The sequence below is a fragment of the Chrysochloris asiatica genome, unplaced genomic scaffold, assembly GCF_000296735.1.
Source record: "Chrysochloris asiatica unplaced genomic scaffold, ChrAsi1.0 scaffold00037, whole genome shotgun sequence".
NCBI classification, from domain to species: Eukaryota; Metazoa; Chordata; class Mammalia; order Afrosoricida; family Chrysochloridae; genus Chrysochloris; species Chrysochloris asiatica.
In genome coordinates, this window is record NW_006408555.1 from 23,275,391 (window position 1) to 23,302,704 (window position 27,314).

Genomic DNA, 27,314 nt, shown 5'->3' on the forward strand with positions numbered 1-27,314 from the left:
TATATGTAGTTTTCAAGGCCATGAAGGTCCCAAAGTTAGTGTCTGAGCAAGTATGATGATGGTCCAAATGTTAGGGAACAGAGAAAAATCCCCATTTCCGCCAGAAATATTTTCAGGAACAGTACCAAAATCAAAGAACAAAACATTCATATGAAGCAAATGCTAATGCTGGCGGGCCCAGACACAGTGGAATTCATATCCCCAACTATTTCAATATCTGCAGTGAGATAACTGGTGGAGGAAAAACACTGAGTCTCTTAAGGCCTCTGGGGTTTTATAGCACACAACATTTGAAGAATATCTTGGCGGTTGTGAATTTGGAAATTTAAAATCTGTTAAGTATTGGTTGTATATAACCAAGTTCAACCTAAAAGAGGTCACAGAATTATAATCCAGGTAGAAAAAGAATCTGTACAAAGGAGCACAAAGTGAAACCAATTGTGTTGCCAAGGAGCTGAGCTGACAGAGCATTCTCTCACTGAAAAACCACGTGGCACAAGGTCATTGGAACAGCAGCAGCTACAAAGGGTCTTAAAGCAGCAACTTGAATTTTTACTGAGAAAAAGCACACACCAGCCTCCCAAGAACTGTGTTAGAATTCCATTCTCTCACACAGTGGGTTCCTTTACCTAACTTCCTTCAAGAGAAAGGAGTCCCTCCCCCATGAATAGCTAACCTAATAGGCTAGGCCAGGTCTCTCCTGACTCCCTGTGTACCTTGCATGCCTAACTGCCTATCCTCTGCTAACAGCTCCAATCTATAGCCTTTCTTCCTCTGTATTCATCCCTTGCTTTCAACAGTTTCTCTCCACTTAAAACACCCACACATACTCTCTCTCATTCCTCCCTGCTTGTGTCAGTCACTTTCTAAGTAATATCAAATCTCCTTTCTGCTGTCCAATGCTTCTAAAAAGGGGTTTATATCTACTTCAAGGATCCTCCCTCCAGTTATGGAACTACTGTTAAGACCTGGGACAGTAAAAACCCGTGTAAAGCAGAAATCTGTCAGAACAGGAAAACTAAAACATTTTTCTGCCTAAATGAACAATACGAAGGTTGTAAGGCTGTCAAAGGTGGAAAAATTGCAAGATCTGGAAAAATAAGACAGTCCTGTTGAGTTCCTGCTCTCACAGAGTTCACTGTATATTAATTAGCTTATTATAGGAACCTAAAAACTGAACAAAAATCATTGGCAAATCATATACTTAAGAGACAATCATGGTAGTCTTTTTAGTCCCCTCTTATGAATATATAATTTTTACAAGATGAAATATTACACATACAACTTATGTACATTTTTATATATGGCTTTGCTTTTCTAGCTTTAAGAATTTACTCTTATATCATCATCAACCAACCCTATTGCCTTCCCTAATCCTCAGAGCTCTGGCCTGCAGTAATAGACAATTGCTCCTTTATTAGTCTCTTTCCTCCCCGGGATTCCACCTTTCCTGGGTCTCCTCGTTCCTGAGAGTTCCTGCATTAGGCCCTCTGAGCACAGTTCACCAAAGCTCTGCTCTTTATGTGCAGTCACTACTTGGGTCAGCCTTTTTACTTCAGTTGTTTCTACAGAGAGGTCTCTCAAACCTACACCTGCAATCCACATTTCACTTACTGAAAAACCTCTCTCCATGTGGATAATTGGCTGTCAGACATCTCCAACGCAATGGCATTGGTTACGGAATAAGGAAACCTGTGCTGTAATCCCAATCCATCATTGAAAACCGAGTAACTTTGGCAAAATGGGTAGTTCCCTGGGTTTTAGTGTAAAAAATAAATGAAACTCTTTAAGACAGATCCTTACTCTGTCATCTTGGTGAAAAAGGGAAGCTTAGGGGGAAATTTTTTTTCTTTCTTTTATTGTTTGACCAACTCTTGGGTAAAGGCAGGAGGACGTTTCCCCAGGCCAAGGAAAGGTGATTTTCGTATCTGGAGATAAGGGGTTGGAAGGCAAGAAGGAAAACTGGCACCTGATGGTAGGCCAAGTGGGAGGATGCAGAGGTCTGTCCTCGAGGAGACCAGAAATCTGTCAGTGCTCTTGCGCTATCAGTCTTGCCTGCATCCTCAGAGAGCTTTGGATCAGCCCTGCCTCTTTTGTCTCAACTTCTTCTCTGCCAGGTCTCTACTATTCAAACCTCCCATCTTGAAATTTCCCTCAACCCATTTCACTATTTAGCATCTACCAGCTCTATTGCCTGCATGCTCAATCCCACACTGGTTGTCTCTATTCTTTTACTTCTTTCACTTCTTAGTTCACCAGTCTGGTTTCTGCTTCCCTAATACTCTACACCAAATTGCTCAAAGGTTACCAATAGTTCTTAACTGGTAAATCTAAAAAATACTTTTGTTCTTATCTGACTTGGCCTCTCTGTGGTAGTTAGCATTCTAGTCTAGGTTTTATCGCAGAATTATGCCAAACCATCAGAAAGCTGTGGCCCTACAGAACTATTTTGACTATTTTCTTTTGTCACAATGCCCTTACTCTAATGAATTTGCAGGAGAAACTTCATTTGGAGTTAAATGCTCAGAACAGCTTTTCCTCCATAAAGAACTTTTCTTTCATGTAGGACCTGTGTAACATGATCATGTTTTCATATTTTTAGTTGGTCAGACCTTGGTCATTATTTCCCCTTAAGCTACATTAATAGTAACGTTCTATTCCAATTTGTATCACCTAGAATTTTACCTTTTATTATTATAGTTCCTACACATTTTTCTAATTTTTTTGTGAAACAAGATGGGCTATGAACTATATAAATACACACGTAAATACAGAAAGTTAAACCACTCACAGCAAAACACATCAATATAAACATAACCTAAACATAAAGTTTTCAGGATCGATTAAGACTGTTTTTACAAGGAACCCTGGTAGTGCAATGATTACATGCAGAGTTGCTAACCACAAGGTTAACAGTTTAAATCTACCAGTTTCTCCAAGATGAGACTTTCTGCTCCCATAAAAAGGTTTATAGTCTTGGAAACCCTATACAGGATTTCTATGAGTTGGAACTGACTCAATGGCATATAACTGTCATTAAGATGAAGAACCCTGGTGGTACAGTGATTAAGCACTATAATTAATATAGTATGGTACTGTCACTATCACAGACAACCAATTTAACAAGGAATGCATATTCTGAAATCACTACTTTGCTGTCACTTCCAATTAGTGAGAAAAAGAAAATTATTTCATAAAAGAGGCCAGAAAAGCTGTAACAATTTTTGGGTAAAATTAAGTTTTTATCTTTAATCTATCTAGAATACATTCTACCACAGTATGTTTGAGATTAAGAGAAATAAGAAAGGAAGGGGACAAACACCCACCCCTCAAAAAACATTTTCTGATCTCAAAAAAAAGACTTTGTGCTTAAAAGCATAAATAGGAGAAATCATGAAAATTTGACCATGTAAATGACCCATAGCAACCCTGTATAGGGTTTTCCAAGGAACAGCTGGTGAGCATGAACCACCGAACTTGCAGTTTAAAGGCTTTGCAGTCTGGGGCATTAACCCACAGTGCCACACCAGGACTCCATTAATATTAAAGAAACGCAAATTAAAAGTGTGACACATTTTACTTTTATTCAACTAAGTCTGTTTTAAAGGATAATGCTCAATGTTGATCAAGGTACAGCCAAACCATGAATTTAGCACAATCCTACAGAAGGAGCACTGGTAGCCCTAGGGGTTACGAATCGGGCTGTGAACCTTAAGGCCAGCAGTTCGAAACCACCAGCCGCTCTGCGGGAGAAACATTGCTCCCGTAAAGATTTACAGCCTTGGAAACCCTGTACAGGGTCGCTATGGGTCGGAACCAACTTGAAGGCACTTAACAACAACAACAACAGAAGTGGAATCACATAAATGAAGCACACAGTAATTCTACTTGTGACTTTCTACCCAATGATCAGAATGAACACAAAGATTAAAAGGACATTTCAATCAAAGTGAGTAATTATCAACAACCTAAAAAGCCCAACCACAGAATAGTTAAACCTGGTAAATGACGACGTATCAACAAAATGGAGTATTATGCAGACATTAAAATCACATTTTAGGTCTCTCTTCCACTGGGGACCTTGGACTCTATAATTACAAAGTGAAAAGGCTACTATAGACAAGGACCTGTGATCTACACTATAGGAGAGACTCAAGTTGTTGCAACAGCATCTAGGTGGAACGTTGCTAGTTGGCAAGGTAGAGGAAAAGAATATGGAAAGCCATCTATGCCCTATACTTTTAAAGCTTTTGTTGAGAAGTGATGCATTTCATTGGCCAAATGAAATTTATGAGAATTGGAGAAAAAAACAACAACCACATTTTAACATAATACTTAATATGGGATAAATGCCTGTTCTATAATATATATTTTAGAGAAAAAAAAGGGGGGGCACCAGAATGAAATAGTCATTAAGAGGCTAAGCTTTCTAGCCAGAGACCTGGAGCCCACTTCTGGCTTTTCTACTTACTAGTAGTGTGGCCTGGGCTAAATATTCCTACCGTGTCTGTTTCTTCTTCTATAAAATGGGGATAATAATGGTATCCACTACAGAGGCTACCATAAAGATTAAATGAAACAATGTATGCACAGCACCTGGAAGCTGTGTTCCTTTCCATCCGTACAGGCCAGTCCAAAACACATTCAACACATTTCAGCCGAACCAATACAAGACCTTTCAGTTTTCCAAAAGTCGAATTACAAACTTTAGATATATACTTTCCCCATAAAAGTGACTCCTCTGATCAACTACTGAATTTCTGTAGTACGAAGATAGCAAACCAGTTGACAGAACCTGGTGACTAACCAAGTTCAGAAATGAAGGAGAACACATGTAAAACAGAACAGAACACCATTCCAGGTTGGTCTCTCTTCCTAATCTGCCCAGCACACTACTGCCAGAGAAAATCTTGCTAAAATGAAGCTCGTCTGCTCAGAAAACTCATGATGGTTGATGCTTACTGAGTCAAGTCCAAACTGTGGCATAGCTCCCAGAGCTCTGTACAAAATTTTCTCTCAGTCATTCCACCCACTCAACCTCACCTTCCTGCTAGAAACCTTCCACATTAGTGCCTGGTGTCTTATCCCCTCTCAGATCAAGTGACACCCCCCACACACACACATGGAAGCCTTCTCAATCTTGACTAGTGCAGACTGACCTCATTTGTTTTGTTCATACTGTGCTATAACTGTATTTTCCCCATAAAAACGGTTCGCTTTTGAAGGACAGGTATGCCTTTACTTCTGTATCCTCTAAAGCTATGAACCTAAAACAGTGTTGGGTAAACAGTAGACACTCAGTATCATTACCATATGGAACATGTATAAATGGTTTGTGCACATAACAAGAACAGAGACTATGGAAAAACAAAACAATGTTTGTGTGCTCAAGTGAAATCTTAACTATATACACCCACTCTTCGCTTTTGACTATCTTATTAGCCAACATTTCACATTTACAACAATAGTGAAACCTACTATTTGACTATTTTACCCATTAAAAACCTATGTCTGACAGTAACAAACACCAAGGTGTGAGGTGAGAGAAATGATGACTGTGACGGTTCAGATTAAATGTTAACCTGACTGGGTTATGATTCTCAGTGGTTTGGTAGTTATATAATGACATAATTTGGCAATTAGGTAATTATTTCATAATTTTCCATTTTTGTGATCTGATGTGATCAACTTCCATTTCTGCATAATGTTAATTTTGTCAATATGTAAAGAGTAGCCATAGTTATGATTGTGTTTTGTGACATTTTTTAAATAAAGAAAAAGAAAACGTTCTAATGATACAATTACAAGTTAAATAATCTGCCATATAAAAATAAAAACATTATAAATACATTACTCTTTGAAGACATTAGGACGCAGTAGTTCATCACCGGATTATATGATTATAGCAAATGAGTCAGACACTTCCCAAAGGAAAACCATCAAACATGACTTTTTTTAACAGCTGCTCCTTGGAAACCCCATACAGGATTGCTATGGGTTAGAACAAACTCAACAGCACGTAACAATATAGTTTAGCCATTTGAGAAGTTTGGCTATTATATAAGGGTAAGTCAAAAAGTATTGCTACTAGGGTTCCAGTTCATACATGCATGGGTTTATTCCAAATAAATATGTTTGAATATGTCTCTGAGATCAGTGAGTAGCTGTAGACAAGCTCTCTCAGTAGTACATTTGTCTTAATCTCATTGTTGCTGCTAAGTATCAAGTCAATACCAACTCACAGTGACCTTGTACAGGGTTCCCAAGGAATGGCTGATGCATTTGAACCTCTGACCTTTCTGTTAGTAGTCCAGTGCTCATTTTACATTGCCACACCAGGACCCCTTAATCTCATTGTTGTTGCTATTAAGTGCCATTGAGTCAATTCTGACTCATAAGGACCTTGTGTAGGGTTTCTTAAGGAGCAGCTGGTAGATTTGAATCACTGACCTCGAAGTTCTAAGTCGAGTGTTTATCATACAGCACCTCACCCCATTAGGGAGCTTAGAGGATACTCTCTATGCCATGGAAAAAACTGATTTAGAGATCAGGGTTAATATAAAATGTTTAACAAATCACGGAAGCTTTGTAAGAAGTATACAGGAATGCTACTACACAGAAGTGTTTTTAGATAGATCAAGCATTTTAAGGAAGGTCAGGAAGACCTCAAAGATGAATTCAAAGTAGACATATCAGTTCAGAGAATTAGCAACTGTTTTTTGGGATCCCAAAAAGTACTCCTGATAGAAGTAGGGTTATTTAAGAAGTTTTAAGTAAATCAAAAACTGCACCGGTGAGAAAAAGGCCAAGGTAATTGCAACTGCTCATTCTTGGAGGGCAGCAAAGGCTGTTCTACAAGAATTTTATTGGAAAACTTTACCACATCCACCCCACAGCCCTGAACTTGCCCTGAAATTTCTTTCTGATCATGAAACTCAGAGAACATTAAAAAAAGAACATAATCTGAGCCCCTTGAGGATGCCAAAACTGTTGTTTTGAAGAGTGCAGAATTCTTCAGAGAAGAGTTTAAAGAGATGGAGACACTACCTAAAGAAATGTATAAACCTAAAGGAAGGATATGTTGTAAAACAAAGTGTCACATTTTGACATCCTTGTTTAATAAGTTTCTATGACCTTGTAGCAATACTTTTGACTTACCCTCATAAAATCGATGTATACTAAAAAATATGAGTATATTAGGATGACTTTCGGGCATCTATTTTATAAATAAAACTGCCCAGTGTTTAATATATTATTGCTCTTCATAAATGATAACTGATGATAGCTAAAAACTCCATCTTACTTCCTGGAGAAGGTCAAATCCTGGAGAAGGTCAAATCCCCATGAGCTTCCAAAAACCACAGTGCTTCTGAAACATTTTAACATGAAAGTCACCTAAAAAGGTTGGCTTCAGACAGCACACTACAAGCTACCAGATACCATTAAGTGGCACATAAGAGTGAAAATACCTTGTCTCTTTTATAGATCTGTAATTCAGAAAAATCCTTTTATCTAGGAGACTGTTAGGGATTGAGTATGACTCTCTGAAATACGGCTGCAAATCCTGGAGTCCTGGTGTGGCATTGGAGGTAAGCATTGGACCCCAAGGTCTGTTCGAACCTCAAGGTTGTCAGTTCAAATTCACCAGATGCTCCTCTGAAACAAGGTCGCCATGAGTCAGAACCAACTTGGCACTTAACAACAAATGCCTGTGGCTATAGTCCCACTTGGGAATGGGTGTTCTCTGTTATGTTAATGATACAAGATCCTGTCGGGTGTGTTTTAAGCTGTGTTGTTGTTCTGACTCATAATGGCCCTATCTGCATAGGGTTTCTGAGGAGAGGCTGGTGGGCTTGAACTGCCAACCTAGCATGTATCTACAACCTAGCGTGTATCCCATACTGCCACACTAGGAGTCCTTTTAAGCTATAAAAGAGATAATATAAGCAAGACATTAGGGGAAAAAGGGATGCAGAGCCACACAAAGATTACCCAAGAAGAGAAACGGAAGAGACAAGGATCTTACTCCAGAGCCAAAAGAAAGAGAAAGACTTCCCCCAGAGACAGCACTTTGAGTTTGGACTTGTAGCCTCCTAAGCTGTGATTCCTGGTGTGATATTGCAAGATTATGCGCTGGACTGAAAGGTCAGTCTGAACGGCATGATGGGCAGTTCAAACTCATCAGTTGCCCCCTATACAGGGTCACTATGGGTCGGAACCGACTCAACAGCACTTCACAAAAACAAATACGGCTTGTGGGTCGGGCGTTCCTCACCCTGGTCTAGAGAATACATGATTCCTAAGGAAAACAGAATTTTGCTAGAAGTGTGGATGTGAAATGTACTTCTTGTGAAGCCGTAAAAGAAAATGATATACATGTGATTGGAAAATGAAAGAAGAGTGAAGTTTTTTATGCGGCAGCAAAGAACTTGTCTAAGTTATCTTCATATATATGTTGGATGGTAGAACTTTTGAGTGATGAACTTAGATTATCTGACACAGGAGATTTCTAAGCAAGATCATAAGGGGCTGTGTGGTTTTTCCTTACCACTTATAGCAAAACGTGAAAGAGCAAGAGATGAACTTAAAAATGAACAGTGCAAAATGAAAACACACTTAAAAGATTTGGGAAACTCTGTTGTACAAACTAAGGATGTGTCCTAGAATTTTCACCAAGGATGTGGATATACACCTTTCGTTAGAGATAAAGCCTATGATTGATGAATATAACCAACTACCAAAGAAAAAAATCCATCAGCTTAGACTGAAGAGGTCAGAGAAAGAACATTGTATGCCTCTGAATTGTACAGGCAGAAACAGGTCAAAGAAGCTACCAGAGCTCCTTTGTGATTGCCTAGATGGTCCCAAAAAGGAGCTCTGGTAGCGTAGTGGTTACGAATTGAGCTGCAAACCTCAAGGTCAGCAGTTCGAAACTACCAGCTGTTCCGTGGGAGAAAGATGAGGCTTTCTGCTCCCGTAAAGATTTACAGCCTTGGAAACCCTGTACAGGGTCGCTGTGAGTCGGAACCGACTCCACGGCACACAGCCAGCCAGATGGTCCCAAAGCAGAGGATTGTTTTCAAGGCTTGAGAGTTAATGCAAACTGCTCTAAGGAATTTGGGACTTATTTGGCACCCTGAATTTGGACTCAAGCTGGATTCAGAAGAAGAGGTGGAAAAAGAGAGAGTATTGCAGATATCAGATAGATCTTGGCTGAAAGCAAAGATTCCTTCTTTTTCTCTCCCATTTAAAATGGAAATATCTGCCTCATACTTGTTCTGCTACTGTTCTTTGGAAACAGATAACCTGTATGCCTAGGGCTCACCCATGCCAGTAAAGCCCATTTGGGAGTTGTCTTTGTTATGTTAATGGACAGGAGCAGTGTAGGGTGTATTTGAGTTAATCTCTTTTAAGCTATTATTATTGTTAGGTTATTGTTAGGACAAAGAGAGATGCTAAACCACATGAAAGAGACTAGGACCTTCCTCCAGTACTGACAGAAAAATCTGTCAGCACCCTGAATTTGGACTCCTTCCTTCCAGAACTATGAGAAAATAAATGCTTATTAAAGTTACCAGTTTGCATTATTTCTGTTGTATTGTTGTTGTTAAGTGCCACTGAATTGGTTCCGACCCATGGTGACCCTGTATAGGGTTTCCGAGGAACAGCTGATGGATTTTAACTGCCAACCTTGTGGTTCAAACCGACTTAGCAGTCTAGCACATTCACCTATAGCGCCACACCAGGGCTCCAGGACTGTTATGTTGTTGTTGTTAAATGCCGTCGAGTCAATTCTGACCCATACTGACCCTGTATAGGGTTTCCGAGGATCAGCTGGTAAGCTTGAACCACTAACCTTGCAGTTCAAACGGCTTTGCAGGACTCCTTAAAGCAGCTGCAAAAATGGTGTGGGGATGGTGTCTGACCTCCTCTAACTTTAAGTGCCATCGAGTCGGGATCCAACTCATAGCGACCCTATGCAGAGTCCCTGTACAAGGTTTCCGAAGAGCAGCTGATGAGTTGGAACTGCCAGGCTTAATGGGCCAAACCGACTTTGCATATTAACCAGCAGTGCCATACCAGAAATCCTCTTAACTTTATAAGAGTAACTAAAACCCAAAACCAACAGCCCAAGACAGATTCCTATGAGGCAGAGGTAGGCCACAAGCACTTCACATTTTCATAACCCAAAACTGTCATTCCCCATGCCTCTGTCAAGTTTGTCTACTGTAGTGGTTTGCATGCTGCTGTGAGGCTGGAAACTATGCCATGGGTATTTTAAATACCAGCAGGGTCACCCGTGGTGGACAGGTTTCAGATGAGCTTCCAAACTAAGGCAGATTAGGAAGAAGAAACAGGCAGTCCACTTCTGAGGGGACAGCCACTGAAACCTTATGAACAGCAAGGAAACACTGTCATGGACTATTCCTGTAAAGATTTATAGTCTTGGAAAACCTATACAGGGTCACTATAAGTCAGAATTTACTAGATGGTAGTGATGATTGAGAGAGCTGAACTGAACAGGTTATTGGCCATTTTGCATCTGACAATCATATAGTTTACTATGCTGGAAGGACAAATTCAAGAGGAATGGTGTCATATTCATGATCAAAAAGAACATTTCAAAGTCTATCTTGAAATACAATGCTGTCTCCGATAAGATAGTATCCATTTTCACATACAAGGAAGAAGAAATTTAACAACTTCTCCACGTTGTATGATCAAACATACAATCAAGATGCACTGATAATTACTGGTGACTGGAATGCAGTTGAAAATAACGAGGAAGGATTAGTAGCTGGATACTTGGTAATAGAAATGACTCTGGAAATTACATGATAGAATTTTGCAAGACAAACAACTCCTTCATTGCAAATACTTTTCAACAACATGTTGTTAATGCTGTGGAGTTGGTTCTGACTCATAACGACCCTGTACAGGGTTTCCAAGGAGCAGCTGGTGGGTTTGAACTGCTGACCTGTTGTTCACAGTCCAATGCTGATCTACAGTGCCATACCATAAATGAGAATTATACATGTGGACCTTACCAGATGAAATGCATAGGAATCAAACTGATTACATAGTGGCAAGAGACAAAGGAGAAGCTCAAGCTCAGTACCATCAGCCAAAGCAGGCCAGGGACCAACTGTGGATCAGACCATCAACTGCTCATGTGCAAGTTCAGACTGAAGTTGAAGAAAATTAAAACAAGTCCAAAAGATTAAAAATATGACTTTGAATATACCCCAGCTAAGTGTACAGACCATTTCAAGGATAGATTTGACACACTGAACATTAATGACTAAAGACCAGATTAGTTGTGGAATGACAAACAGAACATCATACATGAAGAAAGCAAAAAGTCATTAAAAACAAAAAACAGGAAAGGGTAAAAAGACCAAATGGATGCCTGAAGAAACATTGAAACTTGCTCTTGAACATAAAAGTAGCTAAAGCTACTAGAAGAAATGAAGTAAAAGAGTTTAAAAAATTTTTTTCATAGGGCAGCTCAAGAAGATAAAAGTATTATGATAAAACGTGCAAAGAAAGATGTGGAGTTAGAAAATCAAAAGGGAAGAATATGCTCACTATTTCTCAAGCTGAAAGAATTAAAGAAAAATATTCAAGCCTGAAGTTGCAATATTAAAGGATTCTCTGGGCAAAATCTGTATGATGTAGAAAGCACCAAAAGAAAATGGAAAGACTATACAATCACTATGCCAAAATAATTTGCTGACATTTAGCTGTTTCAGGAGGTAGCATGTGATCAAGAACCAATGGAACTAAAGGAAGAAGTTCAACTTGCATTCAATGCATCAGTGAAAAACAAGACTCCAGAAATTGATGGAATACCAATTGAAATGTTTCAACAAACTGATGCAATGTTGGAGGCACTCACTTGTTTGTGCCAAGAAATTTGGAAGACACCTATCTGGCCAACCTACTGGAAGAGATCTATATTTATGACTATTCTTTAAAAAAAAAAAAAAAAAAAAAAAGTGATAACTATCGAACAATATCATTTATATCACACACAAGTAAAACTTTGCCGAAGATAATTTAAAAACAAGTTGCAGCACTACATTGACATCAAATCAGGTTCAGAAGAGGCTGTGGAACAAGAAATATTACTGCTGACATCAGATGTATCTTGGCTGAAAACCTAGCAGAAAACCCCAGGAAAATGTTTACTTGTGTTTTATTGACTATGCAAAGGCATCTGACTGTGTGGATCATAACAAACTACAGGTAACATTGAAAAGAATGGGAATTCCTGAACACATTAATTGTGCTCATGCGGAACCTGTACATAGACGAAGAAGCAGTCGTTCTAACAGAACAAGAGGATACTGAATGGTTTAAAATTAGGAAAGGTGTGTGCCAGGGTTATATCCTTTCACCATGCTTCAATCTGTGCTGAGCAAATAATCTGAAAAGCTAGATTATATGAAGAAGAAAAGTAGCCTTGGATTACATGAAGCCTCATTAACAATCTGCCATATGCAGATGATACAACCTTGCTTGCTGAAAGCAAAGAGGACTTGAAGCACTTACTGATTAAGATCAAAGACTATATAGCCTTCAGCCTGGATTACAATTCAATGGAAAGAAAACAAAAATCCTCAACGAAATCAATATAAACAACATCATGAAAAATGAAGACTGAAGTTGTCAAGGATTTAATTTTACTTGTATCTACAGTTAATGTAATCCTGGTGTGGCACTGTGGGTTAATGTGCTGGACTGCAAAGTTGGTTTGAACCGCAAGGACAACGGTTCAAGTTTACCAGCAGCTGCTCGGAGACCCTATACAGGATCGCTATGGGTCAGAACAGACTCAACGGCACGTAACAACCATTAATGTTCATGGAAACATCAGTCAGTAAATCAACATGTTGCACTGGACAAATCTCTGCCAAAGAGCTCGTTAAAGTATTAAAAAGCAAAGATCACTTTGAAGACCAAGGTGTTCCAGGCTCAAGCCATGGCATTTTCAATAGCCTCATATGCCTATAAAGGTAGACAATGAATAAGGAAAACCAGAGAAGAATTGATGCCTTTGAGTTATGGAGATGGCAAACAATACTGAAAATATCATAGACTGCCAGAACAACAAAAAGTATGTCTTGGAAGAAATATAACCAGAATGCCTCTTAGAAGTAAAGATGGTGATAATTCATCATCTCAAGTACTTTGGATATGCTATCAGGAGAGACAAGTTGTTTGAGAAGGATATGATTCTCGGTAAAGTACCATCAGTGAAAAATGGAAGCCCTTCAATAAGATGGACTGATACAGCAGCTGCAGCAATGAGCTCTAACATAACAACAATTATGAGGATTTGGCTCTGCTATGCCTAGGGTTGCTATGAGTTGGGGCTGACTTGAGGATACCTAACAATAGCAATCTAGGAGTCCTGGTGTGGCGCTGTGGGTTAACGTGCCAGACTGCCAAGCAGTTTCAACTGCAGGGTTGGTGGTTCAAGCTCACCAGCTGCTCCTCAGAAACCCTATACAGGGTTGCTATGGATCGGAATCGACTTGACGGCACTTAATAACAACAGCAATCTAGTCATTTGGTGGGAGTCAGAGAGACTGGACTGCAAGGTCAGATTGAACTGCAATAGTCAGCAGTGCAAATTCACCAGCTGGTTCCTAGGACACCCTTTACAGGGTCACTAAGAGTTAGAACAGACATGACAGCACTGAACAACAGAGACTGGCGAGAAGAGCCGTTATTAAGTAGTTCACGGCACTGCATCAGCACTAGATAACTAGGACAGAGACTGAAAGGCCTGTTAGGATGTTAACAAATCCTAAACATCATTGGCATGAAACTGATTCCAACTCAAAGCTCCCTTCAGGACAGAGGAGAACTGCCCCACAGAGATCCCAAGGCTGTAAATCTTTATAGAAGCTGACTACCACGTCTTTCTCTCTTTCTCCCCACTGCAGAGGAGTACAGCCAACTTTTCAGTTAGCAGCCCAGTAATTAACCACTAAACAACCAGGCCTCCTTCCATTCTGACTGTAAATCTGGTGCCACCACCACTACCACCGCCAAAATAATGGGGGAAAAGCGGTGTTGCTGAGAGCCAATAACTGTCATTTAGGCTGTAGATAAGCCAACAGAGGCAGCTTCCGATCAGTGCTGTGGCACAGAGTGCTGACTCCAGTGAAGCTTGTCTTTGGCATAGAGTTCAGTTCTCAAGCAAGAAGACAGGTGAACCAATAAGGAGCATCCAGTGTGATGTGTTAACGTTATAGGGGTCAACATACTTCTCATCACCCTAGCATAAAGGACAGTTTAGATCAGCTAAATGAAAAAAGGCTGAAAGGAACGGAACTGCTAACAATGGATCTTAAAAATTAAGATGGATCCTGCCAGGCAAACTATTGTAGAGTATGGAATTAGTTCCAAGCAGAAGAAACTCAAAGTAACCAAATGGAACTGTACTAAATCATCTCAAATTTATTACTGTGATCTGGTTTCAGAGGCCATGTTCTAGTTCCTCATTAAGTTACTGCACTTTTTTATAGGTGAAACGGAAGACAAAGCTTTGAAGGAGTCAATACTCTGGTTCACAGTACTGACTAGAGGTGCTTCCGAGTCTGTTGTCTCTCCCTGTTCTCCTACCGCCAGAATGGCACTTTCACAAGCGTCCAACAACTTACTGGTCCACTTCCCATCTTCCCAAGGGTAACTATGTCAAGGAACATTAGCTCTCTCTCCTTGCCCTGACCAGGGCCCAGATCCTAGAAAGTAGTTCACTATTACAATAGTAATCTTCACAGTAAGTAGTCCTATGACCTTTCTTTCACACTTAAAATATGAGAAAAGCATTTATGGCAAGGCTATGACCTTGAATAAATAAATAAACAGAAATAAATCATCCATCTACCCTACCCCGTTATTTCTACAGATTTTGGGACAGACTTTACTTGAGCAGTGATTTTCAAACATGACTGACAATGTATCAGAATCACCTGATGAGTTTAAAAATTAAAAAAAAAAAAAAAAGGTTACCAAGAGATTCTGATTCAGTAGATCGAGAGTAAAGCAGAGCTTATTTCAAAAGGTTCCCAGCAGATTTCTCTATAGACTAAGGTTAGGAAGTGACTGACCCAGAAGAACACAATAGTTCTTCACTCTAAATACCCACACACTGCCAAGTCCATTCCAACTCAACAGCAATCCTACAGAACACAGCAGAACTGCTCCAGAGGGTTTTCCCAGACTGCAAATCTTGACAGAAGCCGACTGCTACATCTTTCCCCTGTGAAATGGCCGATAGGTTTGAACCATCAACCTTTTGGTTCATAGCCAAGCACTTTAAACACTGTGCCATCAGAGCTCCTACCCTAAAATACAAAAATCCAGCCGACTCAAATATTCAGTTTACTACTGTGAGGAGATATTGTTCATTCTTGAAAATCTTTCTGGGTGGTATGGGCCAAGCTCAAAGCATGACAGATGGAAAAGAGGAAAAAAAGATAAATGGATGTAAGCATTATAAATGAGGCACTGTTCCCCTATATTCCTTACAATACTCACTCAAAGACTATTTTTACTTAGTAAAGGAGGTCTCCAACAAAGTCAACAATTTAAACTCAACAATGCATAGTTTATTAACAGCAATAATAAGTGACGATATAACATTTTTGAGCAAAGATCACAAAGTATTAAAACAAAACAACCAATTTCTTCACTGAGTAAATAGTATTGTTGTTAAGTGCTTGTCGAGTCAGTTCTGACTCATAGCAATCCTGCATAGGGGTTCTATGGAGCAGCTGGTGGGTTTGAACCATCAAGTTTGTGGTCAACAGTCCAGTGCTTATCCTACAGTGCTACACCAGGACTCCCCGAGTAAATGTCCAGTAGCATTAAATATGCTAAATATGGAAAACAGTTAAAAAGTTATTTAATAAATGATTGTGTAAACAAAATAGAAAGTGTAAAAGAAATCTGAAAAACAGGAGAAGGATATATATGGAGTCCTGGTGTGGCACTGTAGGATAAGCACTGAACTGTTAAGGACAAGGTCAGTGGTACAAAACCTATATAGGATTGCTGAGAGTTGGAATTGCCTTGACAGCACTTAACAACAACAACAACACAGATATGAAGCATGGTTTCTGTACGATAAGCACTATAGAACCACAAGGTCTGCAGTTTTGAGTCCACCAGCCTCGCTGCAGGAGAAAGATAAGGTTTTCTGACCTGTAAGATTTATAGCCTCAGAAACTCTATACAGGGTCATGATGAGTTGGAGCCAACTCAATGGCACTTAACACCACCACCACCACCATACAATGTGTGTGTGTGTGTGTATATATATATATATATATACACACACACACACACACACAACTGTTGCTACTGAGTTGACTGTGACTCATAGTGACCTTCCCTATAGAACACAGTAGAACTGCCCCATAAGGCTTCCAAGGCGATAATCTTCTTTACGGAAACAGATCACTAGGTCTCTCTTACAAACAGTGGAGTTCGAACTGCTAACCTTTTGGTTGTGGAGACTGCCAAGAATCCTGGAGCACTACGACTAAAGAAACTGAGACACTGAGACACAGATCTCTCTCCACAGTCAACAGAAAGAGTCTTCCCAAAGAGTTGGTGACATGGATTTGGATTTTCTGCTTCCTAAACTGTGAGAACACACATTCCTGTTAAGTAAAGCCACTCTCACTTAAGTAATTTCTGTTATGGCAGCACTAAGAAACTAACAAGAGCCTACAACAGGGTAGATGTGCCATTTTACAAGTGAGAAAAGGGAAGAAGTCATATCATAGTCTTAGCGTTATTAAGCTACACAGTGAGCCCTTGCTTCCTATGGAGTTACTTTAATGCTAGTGATAAAATGGGAGTTGGGCTGGCCAGGCCAAAAAGACCATCTCATAATATCTATCAGTCAACCTCAAGGAGAAGGTAAGGGGTTGGGTGGCCCTGATTCAATCAACTAAGCTTAAGTAGTGAGGCCCCAAAAAAACTCTGGACATGGAAGTTCCATGAGCTTCCTGTTGGGAGTGAAAGATATTCAGCATGTGGGAGCATAGCACAACTGATGTGGGGCCATGAAAGCTCCATGTTGGGAACCCTGGTCCTGAGTTGTATCCTTTTTGCTGCAGTAATTGTACATATAGCACTTTCCTGAGTTCTATGAGTTGCCCTATCAAATTATCACACCTTAGGGAGTAGTGGGAAACAGGAGGTCAGAATTGAGGGGGCTGGGGACATGTGAGTTTATGGCTAGTGTCCTGAGAGTGTAGAAACAACACTCCAAATTTGTGATCAGCAGGTCAGAAGTGGCGACTCAAGAGCTTAGAGCTGGCATGCTAAATGGGTAGTGGGAGAACCCCAAATTTGTAGCCAGCAGCCCAGAAGTGAAAGTGTCATGGGGGCTCCCAAGCTTGTTACTGGTGCTTGAAGTTTTTGGCTGACTTGGCAGTCTGGAGGACTGTGTCCCTTAACTTGTTAAGTTCACACCTAGCTCCATGTAGTTACAGTCAGAGGAAGAAGAGCTACAGGTGTCAGAACAGAACTGGGATTTGAACTAGTATCACTGCACTCCCTCAATAGGATCAAAATCAAGTAAGAGTTTTAGGATTCTTTGTTTTTGCGAAGTGCTATTGAATTGGTTCTGACTCATCGTGTTCCCGTATAGGATTTCCAAGGAGCAGCTGGTGGGTTTGAACTGCTGACCTTGTGGTTTGCAGTCCAATGCTGATCCACAGCATCATACCAGGAGTCTTACTTAGGCTTCTTTATGTTTCCCGTTACACCTGGATGGGGGTTCCTCCTCCAGAAAACGCTTTCCAACATCTCAACTACTGCAACTGACCATCCTACCCTGCAGCTGAACACACTTCAAACAGAGCAGTAATAACATTTATTTATACATCTCTTGGCCTCCACTCAAGAGTTTCAGGAGGATTCTTTTAAAAATCATTTTTGAATCCCCAGCACTTAGTGTAACATGGGCACAAAGCAGTGAAAATACAGAATGAGCACATAAGAAGTGTCTAACAGATAGTGCAGATACAGCACAGACACACTGAATTCAGAGAATGTCAGATTTCAAGGTATTTAAAACCAGTCATATTCAAATATAAAACTTATACTCAAAGATCAGGCATTATCAATATAGAAAACTTAATTCTTAAGTGTCACTTTACATTAGAAGCAGTAACATTAATACTTAGTGTAACAAAATAATGACAGAGAGTTGCTTTGAAAAACAACTATCTTAAGAAACATATGGTCCATCTATAATTTAGGATTTGGCCATTTTATGATGCTGCCTTGGATGGACAATTAGCAAAACCAATATAAACTTCAACACTTGAGTTATTGAGACATCCCTAAATGTCTGAAATCTTCAAACAGTAGCGGAAAATCCCAAATTTGTAGCTAGCAGGTCAGAACTGAGGGTGCCCCAGGGACTCACAGTATATAAATTTTAAATTCTGCTCAGATTATTGAGATGTTTCCAAATCTTTGCTACACTGAATTTACATTATAGTTTTAGACCTATGATTTTGCTTATTGCTTTTTCCTCTTTTCCTTTAAATTACGTAATTAATTGGAATGGGCTTGATGGCAGTATTTCATGACTTGGTTCAGTTACCTGAAACTGCCTACCCATATGGCCAGAGGGCTTGTGCATGTGAGGCATTTGAAGGAGCATGCATACAAGCAAGCATCATTTAATACAATCTAATGTCTATATGCCACAATAATTGCTCTAGAGACAAAGTAAGGGATTGGATGATAGAGCTGCTCTATAGCTCAAAAGTATCACCTTTCAAATGTTTCCAGTGTAGTATCTATTTAAAGAGTGCTTCCCACCCAAAAGCACTCATGCCCCATTTTGTTAAACACAAGTATTATCACAGACAAGTTTGCATTCTATTTCAATGTAGATATCTCTTATAATGTAAAAAAGATCTTAAATTACTTACCAGTTAAGTTACTTAACTCACTGTCCCTCAATGAGCATAACTGAAGCTCCACGAAGATGGATGATGTTTATCTTGTGGCTTCAAATACCCCAGAATTATACCACGTTGTACCCTAAGGGTATTCATATCCCAGTCTCAGAAACAGGGATGTAAACAATTAAACTAGGTATATGACACTTGAAAGTAACCAACCTGTTCCTATAATACCATTCCCAAAACTCTTAAGGTTATTTTTCTCAGTAGCTTTTCAAATCCGTATTGTCTTTCAGCGTATTATTATGCACTCTATGGTAACACTCCTGAAAGAACCTGCAGGGCACGAGTTATTTCTGGGATAACAGAATATTAACCCATAGACCTTGTCCTTCCCATCTAGCCAGACACCAAGCTGTCCATTTAGAAAAATGGAGGTTTGTAGAATAGCAGAGTTCCCCATGTCCTTTTATTTGTTCCAGGTATAGCTTATAAGGAAAATCTTAGCAGTCACTTAGATGATTCATTCCTCTAAGTTTATCTCATTCTCAGCCATTTGTACTCCCCACCTCTACAATCTTTTCTGCAATTACACAAGTGCAATTAAATGATTTTTCACATTTTTTAGAGGATAAAAAAGATGTGCTCTCTGGACTCCTACAAGAACCATTTTTACACTCAGAACCCTATTTTATCGTTTATGAGAACCCCAAATCCTGTATGTTTATAGTTGTTGTCATGTGCCGTGGAGTTGGCTCGACTCATAGCGACCCTGTATAGGGTTTTCAAGGCTGTAAATCTTTACTGAATCAGAAAGCCTCATCTTTCTCCCGCGGGACAACTGGTAGTTTCGAACTGCTGACTATGAGATTAGCAGCCCGATAACCACTACGCTGTTTATAGTAGATCTCCACAATTTCCAAGTTCCTAACACGTCCATTATATTGGATAGCAGAAAGCATAGGCTAAAGTAAACGGAAAGTTTCAGTGACTCTCAATGCTTAAAAGAAATTCCCAGAATGACTGTTATATCCTAATGCAAACATGGACTATTACCTAGTTTAACTCAATGGAAGCAATTTTTATCCAAGTTATTAGCTTCCCCAAGAACAAGATACCACATCTCTTCCTCATCAAAATGAAAAGCAACATAAGCCCATGGACTTTTCAGTCATTTGCCAATAGCCAGAATACACATTCCAAGAGTTTACAAAGAAAAGGAGCCAACAACTTCTTGAGGTCTTCTATGTATATGCATTAAATACTTAACACACATTCTCATTAACAGAACAGCCTCTGGCACTGGTGCTATTTTCTCACAAATGAAGAACGTTGGGAGTAGAAAGATTAAGTAACCTGTCCAACATCACCCAACCACTATGTGACAGATGGAATCAAAGATTCTGATCCAAAGCACTCAGCCATTCACCATTCTACATCTTTACCCAGCAAATCCTCCAGCTTCGCAAAGTTATGAGACTTTCATTTTTTAAACAACATTTACCTCTCCGTGGCTGCAGTTAAGTTTGAGGAGGGAAAGAACACAGCTCTCAGTCCCTGGTCAGCAATGTTGACTAGTGCATCTTGTTCTTCGGCCCCAGATCCATGATCACTCTAAAATAGAAGCACAAACCATTTTCTCTCTTTAAGATGTGCTTCTTCAAAATGTGGTAAGCATATAGGTATATAACAAGATATTTTCCATTTCAGTACTTTTTACATACACAATTCAGTGATATTAATGACCATCATATTGTGCCACTATCCATTTCCAGGTTTCCCTTTATCCTTAACAGAAGCTCAGTGAAGCACAAATTCAAATTATCTTATGAAACACTAAATATATAAATTCATATACACTAGTTGTTGTTGTTAAATGCCATCGAGTCAGTTCCGACACATAGCAACCCTGTACAGGGTTTCCAAGGCTGTAAATCTTTACGGGAACAGAGAGCCTCATCTTTCTCCCACGGAGCAGCTGGTAGTTTTGAACCGCTGACCTTGTGGTTCACAGCCCGATTATTAACCACTACTCTACGAGAGCTCCTTCTAAGAAGCAAAAAGAGGTCAAATTGAAAACTGATCAAATCAGCAAACAGTGTATCAATTTGTCAACTGAACCAATTCATAGAATTCTATTAAATGAATAACAAAGTGTCCATCTCATGTTTTTTTAAAAAGACCTTTGCAAAATAAAGGATAGAAGATTTCAGATTACCAAGAGTACTCTATTGCAACCTTAATGGCACATGGATATTGCAGATTTCCCCCATTACTGTCAAAACAGAGTGTTGGAATAAAACCTTTAATAAGCCAAAATAGCATACAGCAATGATGCAATTAGCATTAATTTATATGGGAAAATATTTTGAGAGGTCTGAGACCCAACAAATAACCTACCAATCATACATAAAATCTAAAATGACACAACGAATAGTGTTCCCAAACACACTTCAAAGTTATGGTGGCTTGATGCTGAGATGCTGAGTGCAGTTCCTGGGGATGGAGCTTGGTGATGCCACTCTTGCTGCTGGGGGTGCGCGCTGCCTCTTTAACTGCTTGCTGCAAAACAAATGCTAAATGCTAGTTTCATAGAAGCAAAAATTCTCTTCAGATTTCTTTCAGTTAGTGAAAACAGATACTAATGTAATATACGTCCTTGCATAAAAGCGAAGTGGCATAAAGCAAACTTTCAAAAAGTGGGATATACTTGGGCTCAAACTACCCCCCAAACTCTTACAGATGCAATCATAGTTCTTTCTTCAGTTTATTTCTCCTATCTTTAGCAACTAGTGGTCTTACAGACTAAAAAACTCAATTTACACCATACTTAAAGCCTGAACTTTTAAAAGATGATACAACACCATATATGATATAGCCATTATATATAATATATAGAGTAATTTGAAAAAGTTCTAAAGTAACTTTAAAAAATGATATAAAAATACATGTCTGTAAAAATTCAAACAATAAAAAACAATATTAGAAGCTGAAACAAACAAACAAAAAAACCCCCTAAACTTTTCAGTTTAATAAGCTAAATGGGGGAAGCTTTCAAGAATTTTTGAAAATCCTAGAGGCACAACAATACATTAAAAAAAAAAAAAATCAAATTATGTTTGACTTGTTAGTTGGCATTTTTTCTGCCTAGAATATAAATAAATGTCAAGCTTCAAGTCAACTCTAAGAGTGAATTGGTTTTTTTTTCTCTCTCTCTCTCTATATATAAAACAAACCCCCCCCAAAAAAAACCTCCCAAGTGAAATTAAAAAGATAAATCTGAATTACGTTTCTAAAGATTTTGCATTGAGGTAGATCTAAGAGGGAGTCCATTTCATAAGTAGCTAAAGCACACAAAACTAAATTGCTACAATACTTACTTACATGAAAAAAACCTTTAAGTGTCCTCTTTTTGTTAATTTTTGGCAATTTGAAGCATTTTAATTCATATACTGTCACTTGTTAAGCGCCACTGAGTCAGTTCTGACCCATAGCAACTCTGTATAGTGTTTCTGAGGAGCAACTAGTGAGTTTGAACTGCCAACCTCAAGGTTCAAACAGTCCAGCACATTAACCCACAGCACCACACCAGGATTCCATACTGTCATACTAGCATATCTTAAAGGGAATGAAATTTTATGCTTCTGAAAATACTAAGAAAGGGACACAAAAAAAGGGAAAAATGTGGCTACACTTGGGCTGTATGTTAGCAATCTCTATACAAAACCAAACTTTTACATTCAAATACTAAGTCACTGACAAAATGCAGAAAATACTGACAAGGAAGATCTGAAATTAGCAACTACAGAGAGTTTACCTACTACTTAAGAGTCAATTTCTACTCATAGCAACCATATAGGACAGAGTAGACTGCTTCATCTTTCTCCCAAGCAGCAGCTGCTTGGAAGTTTCAAACATTATGGTTGGCTGGCAAATGCTTTAACCACTATGCCACAAAGACTCCTTAGAAAGTTTAAGGGTCCTGATATGGTGCTGTAGGATAAACATAAGACTGCTAACCACCAGATCAGTGATTCAAACCCACTAGCCACTCCTTGGAAACTCTATATAGGGTTGCTATGAGTCGGAGCCAACTTGATGGCACTTAACAACAAAGCCGTGAAGGGGCTGCTAACCAAAAGATTGACAGTTCGAAGACGGCAGACCTTTGAAGAAAAGACCTGGTCATCTACTCTTATAAAGATTGCTGTTATTGTTGTTAAGTGCCATTGAGTTGGTTCTCACCCATAGCGACCGTGAATCTATGGTTTCTAAGGAGTGGCTGGTGTCAAACGGAGTTTTCAGTCCAGCACATTAACCCACAGTGCCACACAGGACTCCCTTATAAAGACTGCAAAATCTTTATATGATTTATAAAAACCTTATGAAGGAAGGTTACAGGCTAGAAAACCCTACCGCAGCAGTTTTACTACTCTATACTCTTGGGTTGTTATGAATTGAAACCCACTAGACTGCAAAGGGTAAAATCTGATTCTTAAAAAAATAAATATGGTATAACAAATTTATACATCCAATTGAGAACCATGATCTTCAAATTATACATTATTTACCCCTCTTTCTAGACCTGTGTGTTCTTTTTTAGTATCTTAAATTGTGACAAATCTTAGTTGTTTGAAGAGAGATTTAATTTTGGCAAAACAACTTGAAGTCACACGGAGACAAAATAAATAAGAAAATGGCCAACTTAGATTTCTGGTTTAAAAAAAATGAGATGCAGCTATTAAGTAAGGAACTTGATGTGGACTGGCTATGATGCCAGCAGCATTCTGAAGCAAGACACCAGTCTCCTGTGATTTTCTGCCAACAGGCAATCCTCCCTAGGGAGCTCATCAGCTGCAGGTGGCCTCTGCCACACCCAAGGAACTCCTAAAGCCATCAGAGAGGCCCCAGGTGGATGCCCTCATTTTTGCATGTCCTTTAAAATAAAACAAAAAATATCAAACACTCAATTCTTAGAATTTGAATGGCTCTTAAAAGGTAACATTTGCAGTCACTAAGTTGTTTTTGTTTTAAATTTTAATTTAAATGTTGATTGAAAGATTCCTAAGAATAATTTTTACAACTACTTTTTTTTTTCTTAAAAAAGTTTTTATTGTGAATTGAGTGCTAGTTTACATGGGAGAACATTGGTTTAATACTCATCGTTTCATTGCAATGATTACAACCTCCATGCATCATCATTCAACAGTATTTGCTTCTATTCCCTCTGGTTGTGTGGTTTTTTTTGGGTTTTTTTTTATGTACACAAAAACACTCTACAACTCCTCTTAAGGATGCACTAGTTTCTTAAGTAGGCATTCCTGTTGTAACCTTCCTCATACCTCTGATATACATAATCAATTATTTTGGGTTATCTATTTCATAGTCTCAAATTATTCTCTCTCTAGGTTAAGTTTTCGAAGAAAAACAGAGTATCATTCCTGGCATACAGGAATTTCAAGGATAGCAAGTATACAGTTTCTACTGTTAAGTCAGTATACATAACACATAAAATCATGATGGAAACTGCATATGGGACAATCAAATAGAGCAAAAGTGTGGTCTTCTGAGTGCAGCACAATGCTAACCTAGGAAAACTTCACTCCTGGGTCAATTACAAACCTTGTTGTTGTTGTTGTTAAGTGCCATCGAGTCGGGTCCGACCCATAGCGACCCTGTCTTTTTTTACCCACATGGGGAACTTATTCTAATAAAATATGCTACAGGTCAACACCATTTCAGAAGATAAATAAAACCAAGAATCATAAATACAAAAAAAAAAAAAAATTATAGAAATGAATTAAAATAATAGACAATTGTTGTTAAGTGCCGCTGAGTCGACGTGGACCCATAGAGACCCTGTATAGGGTTTCCGAGGAGCAGCTGGCGAGCTTGAACCACCCAACCTTGCAGTTCAAAAGGCTTTGCACTCTGGCGCACTAACCCGCAACGCCACACCAGAACTCCAGACAATTTATTCCCCAATTCAACACTGTCAAAATTATTGGCACTTGGTGAGATTTTACTAAGCAGCAGAAGAGAAGACAAGAACATTTTCTGTCGCTTAAAAAAGAGTTGATGAAATAAGTATTTTATTGAGACAGATCGCTGCAAAACCTACAGATTGAGATTACATATATGGACATGAAATTTACTTAGTCCTAGTACTCTCCAAAGTAACATCAGTTGATACATCAACTGCTGCAAAGCACTACATTGTTGTTGTTAAGTGTGTCTAGTCGGTTCTGACTCATAGCGACCCTGTATAGGGTTTCCAAGAGGCTGCTGAGTTTGAACCGCCAACCTTGAAGTCCAGTGCTGTATCCCACACAACCACACCAGCACTACATTAAGGTACTAAAACACAGGCAAAAAGAGAAAACTCAGGTTGCTCAACAGGAAGTTTTTGAAAGATGCACGCAAAACTAAAAATATTATTCTCCCCCCAATTTTCCTAACTGATCTAAACGCAAAGAAAGCAAAAAAACACCATGTAAATGTATGTTTACTTAATGCTGAACTCAGGGCGACAGGAAGTCAACTAAGAGAGTTGGGCTTAGATATTTATAAACCATTTGTAGCGAGTGACCCGGGATTCAATTACAACACCAACCTTCCTATTTCAGCATATGGGCAAATTACCAGTCAAGAATAAATTCATTCTGCCCTACTGGCGCTTTAGATAGAGTTACACAATCCCGGGGCAAAACTGCTTTCGCCAAGCCCTGGAGCATCAGGTCTTTAAAGTGGTGTGTTAAGTTAGCACTAGGGCACTTTGAGGCGGGAGTCTGTAAACTCAGGGATTGCTTGAACCAATTTAGACCATATTCGCTAATTCAGGAATTTATCACGTCACTTGAGATCAGAGTGAAATTAAGTTTCTATCCCTTTGAGATCTCTTAGCATTCAAAATCAGGTTGTCATCACTCCGAGGGGCTATTTGGTGCGGAACTCGCGTCTTTCCCAATCACCAAGAGGGCCGCGCCAGTGGGGTCGCGCAAGAAGCCCTGGCGTGAGTTTGGGGGCGCAGCGGGACCCGGCGGGGGCGGCGAGCGCGCGTCCCCCCGCCCGCTCAGGCGGCGTCGAGGCGCGAGCAGCTCAGCCAGCCTTGCAGAGGGAGCTCTCGGCAACTCTTGGGGTCCCGCTGCTCGCAGCCGCAGCAGCGCCGCCTGCGCCACTCGGCGGAGACGGAGACGAGCGGTGACGGCGTGCGGACTGGAAGCGACCGCAGAGCAGCCAAGCGGCGGGAGACGTGCGCAGGGGCGGCCCGGTAGGCTCCGGGGAACGGGCGGGAGGATGGGTAGTCCAGAACGCGCCGGCCAGAACCCGGACACCCGTACTGCACCGAGATTCAGCTGCGCGCATGGCGGCAGCGGGTCTGGAGCCTTAGATGAGCTGAGCGCTGAAACCCGAGTAAAGAGGTTGCTTCTCGGTTGTGGCCAACCGTCGCGGGAGGGGCGAAGGGCAGAGGGCGGGCCACGACCGGCGATCGGCCGGGCCAAGAGCCGGCCTCGAGGCCAGAGACAAAGGAAGGAAAATGGAGTCGCCGGCGCGCGGGCCTCGGTCGCCGCCACCGCCCGAGGCCTAGCGCGCCGCCTGGAGGGAGACCCAGCGGGAGGGCAAAGGGGGGCAGGCCGGGCCGCAGTGACGGGCAATGGCGGCGGCCGCGCCGCAGCAGGGACGGTAGAGGGAGACAAACACCCCCCGGCGGCGGCGCTAGCGCCGGGCTGTAGCCAGCGCCGACCGGAGCGGCCCCATCGTGACACCTAGAGGCGGCCCGCGAAACCTCCTCCACCCCGGGCCCCTTACCTCCGCGCCACACCCCCCGCGGCGCCCGCTCCGCCGCCGCTCCGCCGCTCTGGCCACCGGGCGTCCCTGGCCAGCTCCGAGCACCCGCACTGGCCACCGCCACCGCCTCTGCCGCTAAAGAAGCAGCTCCGCGCACGGTTTAATCGCTCCACGGGCTCGGACACAAAATGGCGGCAGCACGGTGCAGTGCGCCTGCGTCGGCGCTGCCGGGGCCGCGGGTGCTGATAAGGGAAGGGACGGGTGGGGGGGCCGGCCGGGCGGCGAGGGGAGGGCGGGGGAGGAAAGGTGAGGGGAGGGGTTGGCGCGGGGCAGCATGGGAGGCGGCCCCGGGCGCCAACTTTCAAAAGCGGGCGCGATGGCGTCACGGGACGCTCTGCGAGTCGCGTCACGCCGCACGCGCCCTCCCGCGCCCTAGTCCGTCGCGCGTGGGCTAAGGCGCCGCGGCATCCGGGCTCCCGCTGGGTGTGGTTTTCCGGGGCGCCGGGCGCCACCTTTGGGCGGTCCCAGATCCCGCGCGCAATTGACTTGGTTCCTTAGCCTCAGCCTCCAACGCTA

At 40.9% G+C, this 27,314-nt stretch overlaps 1 protein-coding gene across 2 annotated transcripts in view; it reads right to left on the minus strand.

Moving 5' to 3' along the window:
* CTCF (CCCTC-binding factor (zinc finger protein)) overlaps positions 1-27,077 on the minus strand; it is a 55,466-nt gene extending 28,389 nt beyond the window's left edge. For both annotated transcript variants that reach the window (XM_006860247.1, XM_006860246.1), the window contains exons 1-2: positions 26,760-27,077; positions 20,455-20,564 (exon numbers count right to left, since the gene is read on the minus strand). The gene's annotated coding sequence lies outside the window, so the exon portion shown is untranslated. The remainder of the gene's footprint in view (positions 1-20,454; positions 20,565-26,759) is intronic.
* Between the last annotated feature and the right edge of the window lie 237 nt (positions 27,078-27,314).